The sequence below is a fragment of the Oncorhynchus tshawytscha genome, linkage group LG05, assembly GCF_018296145.1.
Source record: "Oncorhynchus tshawytscha isolate Ot180627B linkage group LG05, Otsh_v2.0, whole genome shotgun sequence".
Taxonomy (NCBI): Eukaryota; Metazoa; Chordata; class Actinopteri; order Salmoniformes; family Salmonidae; genus Oncorhynchus; species Oncorhynchus tshawytscha.
The window spans coordinates 30,480,201-30,488,328 of record NC_056433.1 but is presented as its reverse complement, the minus strand read 5'-3'; the positions used below and the strand labels follow the sequence as shown (position 1 = coordinate 30,488,328).

The 8,128-nt window shown below is 41.8% G+C and overlaps 1 protein-coding gene across 1 annotated transcript in view; it reads left to right on the top strand.

Moving 5' to 3' along the window:
- The first annotated feature begins 571 nt into the window (after positions 1-571).
- LOC112250463 (forkhead box protein N3) overlaps positions 572-8,128 on the top strand; it is a 49,373-nt gene continuing 41,816 nt past the window's right edge. The window contains 1 exon segment of the mRNA XM_042321796.1: positions 572-796. The gene's annotated coding sequence lies outside the window, so the exon portion shown is untranslated.

The following is an 8,128-nucleotide window of genomic DNA, read 5'->3' as shown; positions in this document are numbered from 1 at the left end:
TTGATTTGTTTAACACTTTTTTTGGTTACTACATGATTACATATGTTATTTCATAGTTTTGATGTCTTCACTATTATTCTACAATGTAGAAAATAGGAAGAAATACAGAAAAACCCTTGAATGAGTAGGTGTGTCCAAACTTTTGAATGGTACTGTATATATATATATATATATATATATATATATATAGTAACTTGAATTAAGAATGTATAAATGACAAAGGCTCAATGCTTCTTTCTTTAGTTGAGTGTTTCCTGTGTTGAGGAATTCCTTCAGTCAGCTGGTCAGCCAGCCAGTCAGTCAGTCAGCCAGTCAGCCAGTCAGTCAGCTAGTCAGTCTAGCCTACTGGAGCCTCTGAACAGCATGATCTGATCAGCTCCCTCTAGGCAGGCCCTCGTTGCCCTGGTAACCTGCTGACGCTCTGAGGGAGGAAGAGCTCTGTTCAGAGACAATGGCATTCTTTCAGAGAACAATACTAGCACTAGGACCCTGGAGAAGACTGGGACTCCTGTTGGTGGGCCAGGCAGGCTGACTGGCTGAGCTGTGGAACACACAACCCTAATGAGAGAGAGAGAGCTGAAAGCAGAGAGAGAGAGAGAGAGAGAGAGAGAGAGGAGACTACAGGAACGCAGTCAGTCGCCTGTGTTGCTCAGTGCCAGAAACGCAGAGCTGGGGCGGAAATGGAGGGGCTCAGGCTCAGTGGAGGGAACTGACATTGCAGACTAGGAGAGGAGAGGTAGAACTATCGGAGAGGAGGAAAGGAAGGGGCTCGTCTGGACAACAGAAGGATTCTAAGGTGACTTTATGGCTCTTTTCAATCGCTGTCTGTGGTGGTGGTGGTGATGGGGGGAGGGTGTGTGTGTGTGTGTGTATGTATGTATGTATGTATGTATGTATGTATGTATGTATGTGTGTGTGTGTGTGTGTGTGTGTGTGTGTGTATGTATGTATGTGTGTGTGTGTGTGTGTGTGTGTAGACTTTAGCAACCAAAGGAGGTTAAGTGTTGACATGTGCTGCTTCTGCACTTCTAAGTAGAGAGACAGTGTGTTTTTCAGTGACACAGAGCGAGGGATAGTTATGTGTTTGTTTTGAAGGGAGAGTAAAGGGGAAAGTCTAAGTGAGTGTTGACAGTCGTCGACTGGAGGGAAGGGGTCCAGAGGAGTGTACACTTTTAAGGGAACAGGGGGACCCCATCCACTCATGTTAGAAGGAGAGATAGAGTAAATCGAAAATTGAGAGAGAGAAAGAGAGAGTAATTTGAGAGAGAGAGAGAGAGAGAGAGAGATAGCGATGGCGAGGTTTTAATCAGCTGAGCTCGGTGGTTTAGTGTTGTTGGTATACTGTACACTGTGTCCATGGATAGAGAGAGAAGAGTGATGTTTTAGTCAGCTTTGGGTAAAGTCTTGTAATACATGGGGATGAATTGAGCTGTATGTCATAGCTTAGATTAAGAAGGGACTCTTGTATGGGGATAAGGGGCTGGGTACTGTACGTGCGAGTGTGACAGGCGGCAAATAGGCTGAGAGAGGCAGATCTGATCAGACGCACAGCAACAGTGGAAAGAGCGCGTGGCACAGGGTGAGCACTATCACATCACGTTACACACACACACACATACAGACATGCACCACATCTCTCTCTCCCTCTTTCCCTCTCTGTCTCCCTCCCTCCCTCTCCCTCTCTCTCTCCCCCCCCCCTCTCTCTCTCTCTGAATATATTTATAATAAATGGACTCCCTAACCGTGGCGTTTGTGTATTCGCCAGCATATCAGGGCCACTGTGTTTGATAAGAGTGAACAAGCAAGTCTGTCATTATTGCATGTGTTTCATCTGTTCACCAGCATCTCTTTATTTACACGCGCAACAGTATTTGTTTTGTATTATCGTATGGCGGTAGAATCCTGTGTGTGACTTTCCGTGGGTTTGTTCGCCTGTCCTTAATCTGTGTGTTTGTTCGAGTGCGAGTGTGTTTACATCTCTGTCTGTGTGTAAATGTGTATCCACGGCAGTGCAGGGAATGTTCACTTGTTAGACAGAGTGTCAATCTCTGTCTCTGTCTCTGTCTCTCCGTGTCTGTGGTCTATGTGGGTGATTGGCTCTGCTGTTTTTATATATTGATGAGCGAGAGAGAGAGAGAGAGTGGGGGGGGGACAGGAGCGAGTGCAAGGGATAGAGCGAGAGAGAGGACAGCAAGAGAGAGAGACGGAGGGAACAGAGAGAGAGAGCGAGAGAACCTGTCGTGATCTAGTGAAGTTCATTCATAATTCACCCGCCCCACCGTATGGCATCGTTCATTCAGATAATGATCCCCATTGGCTGTGTTCATTTAGGATCTCAGCCCTATATCGCCCTGATAGTCTCAATGAAGAGACCCCTTATGTCGGGGCTCTCACTGTGTCTGGACTCCAAACACACTGTAACTGACGTTTCCCCGTACCCCCCACCAACATCAATAAATGCCTGATGCAAAAGTCCGATTTCCATGTCATATTTAATTGAAATGAGCCTTCATTTATCCCAGATAATACATGTGCTTGATCAATTGCTTACCATAGACAACTAATGCTGGGCTACAGCTATTGGTCCTCTTTATTGGTTTCCCAGCATTGGTCTGGCCTAGTCAAAATAGACATGTCCAGTCCTGTGTAGTCTGGATGTGAGAGTGAAGGCCAGTCAATGTTATAGATACCATCCATCCTAAACCCAATGGGTCAATAACGACTTTCATTTGACACGTAGGTCAGCAGTAATAAAGACCGTAATTTCTCTCTTTGAGCTAATTCACATATACCCTCCTCCCACTTCTCTTTCCTCAGCTAAGCGGCGTGTGCGTTTAGTGCTGTGTTAATGCAGTCTAAAGCCGTATAGTGGAACCACAGCATATTAGTGGAAAGAAGAACGATGGTCTTTGTGTCCCCCCCCCCAGGTTATAATTGTCATTGACTCTTCAATAGCCACCCTGCTGTGCCCGAATGGAGTCATTGTCCACAGCACAGCGAGCCTGGCTCAATTAGCTCCACTCACGTCAGTAAGAGAGCGCCCAGCGTGTGTGTGTGTGTGTGTGAACAGTGTGTGTGTGAGTGTGTCCTCTTGCTAACTAACTCCGTCCTTATAAAGCTCGGGTAAAAATAGAGCGGGGATGAAAAAAAAGGTTTTATATTTTGAGAGATGTTCTCATTTCTAGCTGAGGTTGCCGACAGATTTGAAAGGATGATTCTGGTGTGTGTGAGTGAGTGAGTTTAAGGAGTGTGTCGGACCAGGAATGCCACTGCTCGTGTGGAGAGGGCTCTGTCTTGTGTTTTTGTCAGATAAGATGTTACATTTCCAATTCTGACTTGTCCGTGTGAGTGCACATGTGTGGGTTTCTGTGTGAGTGTATGTGTTGTTCTGTGTGTGGTGTGTGTGTGTCGGCGGAGGTATAGCGTGACGCTGGTTGCTAAGCGAGGCAGGGACGTGGGTGGAAGGATTTCCTGTCGACAGGAGAGTTTGCTTATGCGGGGAGGGCCGTGCCGAGGGGAAGTGTGTGTTGTGTTTTTCTCTGTGTGTGTGTGTGTGTGTGTGTGCGTGTGTTATTTGCCTCGATCACTCATCAAGCAACACACACACCCAAGAGTAGTCTCTCATATTGCTGTCTGGACAGACAGACCAAACACACACACCACTGTAGGCCAGGGGCATCCAATTTGGAATAGCCCACACATCTATAAGTGGGTGAATGATTGGGCATCATTTGATGTGACAGGCTGGCCCTTCTACTTTCGTGCCAAACCTCCTAGTCTGTTGACTGTTATTTGGGTTGCATAATGTCCTGGCTGGCGTCATTTGGCTGTTCTGTTCTTTTAGATGGACCTTGTGGCACATCCCCCAAAACCCCCATGACGTTATCCCCATAGCATGGACTTGCTCTCTCTCTCTCTCTCTCTCGCGCTCTCTCGCTCTTGCTCTCTCTGTCCTTCTCTCTCTCGCTTCTCACTCTGTCCTTCTCTCTCCCTCGCTCTCTCTGCAGTGATGTCATGTCTGTTTTATTGTGTCCCACACGTGAGGGTTGCCATTGCCATATGCACCATCGGCATGGCTCCCACCATAGTTACGTAATTGACATTGAATGAGAAGGATGGGTGACGTCAGTCCCTCTGGTCCTCTCCTCTCTGGCTAGCTACAGTGATGTCATAGTTAGAAGCAGCCATACAAAGTCATGGTAGCTAGCGAGAGGGGAGGAGCCAGAGTGTTTTTTTAAAAACTACCTCAGGGCCAATCAGATGTATCTAATGTGTTTACCTCCTTTGCGGCATCCCTCTATGGCAGACACTGTTATCAAATGCATTTATCACACAATCGGGGATTTGGCCTTGTCACTTCATTTATATAACAGCCCAGCCACTTGGTTTGGATACAAAGATGAGGGTTTGGGGCAGGAGAAATGTAATATCACTCAAATTCGTAAATGGCGCTATGGATACAATGATTGACAGTGTCCATGAGATCATATTTTGAAGCTATACATTGTTTGTAAACAAACACATTGTTTACTAACAATGGAGGAAAACAACTTTATATGGTTGTTATTATATAGTAATACATCTGGTTGTTATTATATCCTTTGGCCGCCTTTCCTTCCAGTTCTCTGCTGCCGTTGACTGGAACGAATGGCAGAAATCACTGAAGCTGGAGACTTATATCTCCCTCACTAACTTTAAGCATCAGCTGTCAGAGTAGCTTACCTATCACTGTACCTGTACACAGCCCATTTGTAAATAGCACACCAAACTACCTCATCCCCATATTGTTATTTATCCTCTTGCTCCTTTTGCACCCCAGTATCTCTACTTGCACATCATCATCTGTACATCTATCACTCTAGTGTTAATGCTAAATTGTAATTGTTTCGCCTCTATGGCCTATTTATTGCCTTACCTCCCTACTCTTCTACATTTGCACACACTGTACATAGATTTTCCTATTGTGTTATTAACTGTATGTTTGTTTATGTGTAACTCTGTGTTGTTGTTTTTGTCGCACTGCTTTGCTTTATCTTGGCCACAGTTGTAAATGAGAACTTGTTCTTAACTGGCCTACCTGGTTAAATAAAGGCGATTTTTTTTATATGGTAATACAGTGGTTGTTATTATACGGTAATGCAGTAGTTGTCATTGTATGGTAATGTAGTAGTTATTATATGGTAATGCAGTAGTTATTGTATGGTAATGTAGTAGTTATTATATGGTAATGCAGTAGTTATTGTATGGTAATGTAGTAGTTATTATATGGCAATGCAGTAGTTATTATTGTATGGTAATGCAGTAGTTATTGTATGGTAGTGTAGTAGTTATTATATGGTAATGCAGCAGCTGTTATTATATGGTAATGCAGCAGTTGTTATTATATGGTAATGCAGCAGTTGTTATTATATGGTAATGCAGTAGCTGTTATTATATGGTAATGCAGTAGCTGTTATTATATGGTAATGCAGCAGCTGTTATTATATGGGAATACAGTAGTTGTTATTATATGGGAATACAGTAGTTGTTATCATATGGTAATGCAGTAGTTGTTATTATATGGTAATGCAGCAGTTGTTATTATATGGGAATACAGTAGTTGTTATTATACGGTAATGCAGTAGTTGTTATTGTATGGTAATGCAGCAGTTATTATATGGGAATACAGTAGTTGTTATTATATGGTAATGCAGCAGTTGTTGTTATTATATGGTAATGCAGCAGTTGTTATTTATGGGAATACAGTAGTTGTTATTATATGGTAATGCAGTAGTTGTTATTGTATGGGAATACAGTAGTTGTTATTATATGGTAATGCAGTAGTTGTTATTGTATGGGAATACAGTAGTTGTTATTATATGGTAATACAGTAGTTGTTATTATATGGTAATGCAGCAGTTGTTATTATATGGGAATACAGTAGTTGTTATTATACGGTAATGCAGTAGTTGTTATTGTATGGTAATGCAGCAGTTGTTATTATATGGGAATACAGTAGTTGTTATTATATGGTAATGCAGCAGTTGTTATTATATGGTAATGCAGCAGTTGTTATTATATGGTAATGCAGCAGTTGTTATCATATGGTAATGCAGTAGTTGTTATTATATGGTAATGCAGTAGCTGTTATTGTATGGTAATGCAGCAGTTATTATATGGGAATACAGTAGTTGTTATTATATGGTAATGCAGCAGTTGTTATTATATGGTAATGCAGCAGTTGTTATTATATGGGAATACAGTAGTTGTTATTATATGGTAATGCAGTAGTTGTTATTGTATGGGAATACAGTAGTTGTTATTATATGGTAATGCAGTAGTTGTTATTGTATGGGAATACAGTAGTTGTTATTATATGGTAATACAGTAGTTGTTATTATATGGTAATGCAGCAGTTGTTATTATATGGGAATACAGCAGTTGTTATTATATGGGAATACAGCAGTTGTTATTATATGGTAATGCAGCAGTTGTTATTATATGGTAATGCAGTAGCTGTTATTATATGGTAATGCAGTAGCTGTTATTATATGGCAATGCAGTAGTTGTTATTATATGGTAGTACAGTAGCTGTTATTATATGGTAATACAGTGGTTGTTATTATATGGTAGTACAGTAGTTGTTATTAAATGGTAGTACAGTTGTACTAAACTAATAAGTACCAGTCAAAAGTTACTCATTCAAAGGTTAGTCTTTATTTGGACTATTTTCTACATTGTAGAATAATAGTGAAGACATCACAACTATGTAATAACACAAATGGAATCATGTAGTAACCAAATCAGTGTTACAAAAATCAAAATATATGTTATATTTGAGATTCTTCAAAGTAGCCACCCTTCGCCTTGATGACAGCTTTGCACACTCTTGGCATTCTCTCAAACAGCTTCTCCTGGAATGCTTTTCCAACAGTCTTGAAGGAGTTCTCACATATACTGAGCACTTGTTGGCTGCTTTTCCTTCACTCTGATGTCCAACTCATCCCAAACCATCTCAATTGGGTTGTGGTCAGGTGATTGTAGAGGCCAGGTCATCTGATGACGCACTCCATCACTCTCCTGCTTGGTAGAATAGGCCTTACACATCCTGGAGGTGTGTTGGGTCATTGCCCTGCTGAAAACAAATGACTAAGCATGAACCAGATGAAATAGCGTATTGATGCAGAATGCTGTGGTAGCCATGCAGGTTAAGTGTGCCTTGAATTCTAAGTAAATCACTGACAGTGTCACCAGCAAAGCACACCCACACCATTACACCTCCTCCTCCATGCTTCACGGTGGGAACCACACATGTGGAGATCATCCATTCACCTACTCTACATCTCACAAAGACGTGGTTGGAACCAAAAATCTGAAATTTAGACTCATCAGACCAAAGGACAGATTTCCACAAGTCTAATGTCCATTGCGTTTGTGTTTCTTGGCCCAAGCAAGTCTCTTGTTCTTATTGGTGTCCTTTAGTAGTGGTTTCTTTGCAGCAATTCGACCATGAAGGCCTGATTCACGCAGTCTCCTCTGAACAGTTGATGTTGAGATGTTACTTGAACTCTGTGAAGCATTTATTTGGGCTGCAATTTCTGAGTCTGGTAACGCTAATGAACTTATCCTCTGCAGCAGAGGTAACTCTGGATCTTCCTTTCCACTGGCGGTCCTCATGAGAGCCAGTTTCATCATAGCGCTTGATGGTTTTTGCGACTGCACTTGAAGAAACATTTAAAGTTCTTTAAATTTTCCGTATTGACTGACCTTCATGTCTTAAAGTAATGATGGACTGACATTTCTCTGAGCTGTTCTTGCCATAATATGAACTTGGTATTTTACCAAATAGGGCGTCTGTATACAAACCCTACCTTGTCACAACAAACGCATTAAGAAGGAAAGAAATTCCACAAATTAACTTTCAAGAAGGCACACCTGTTCATTGAAATTCATTCCAGGTGACTACCTCATGAAGCTGGTTGAGAGAATGCCAAGAGTGTGCAAAGCTGTCATCAAGGCAAAGGGTGGCTACTTTGAAAAATCTCAAATATAAATGATATATAATAGAATTAACATCAAATATCCCAAAATGTACCTTGTCTAAAGGGAGTGGTATAGGTTTTTGTCTTGAGAATAGCTTGTCTAATGG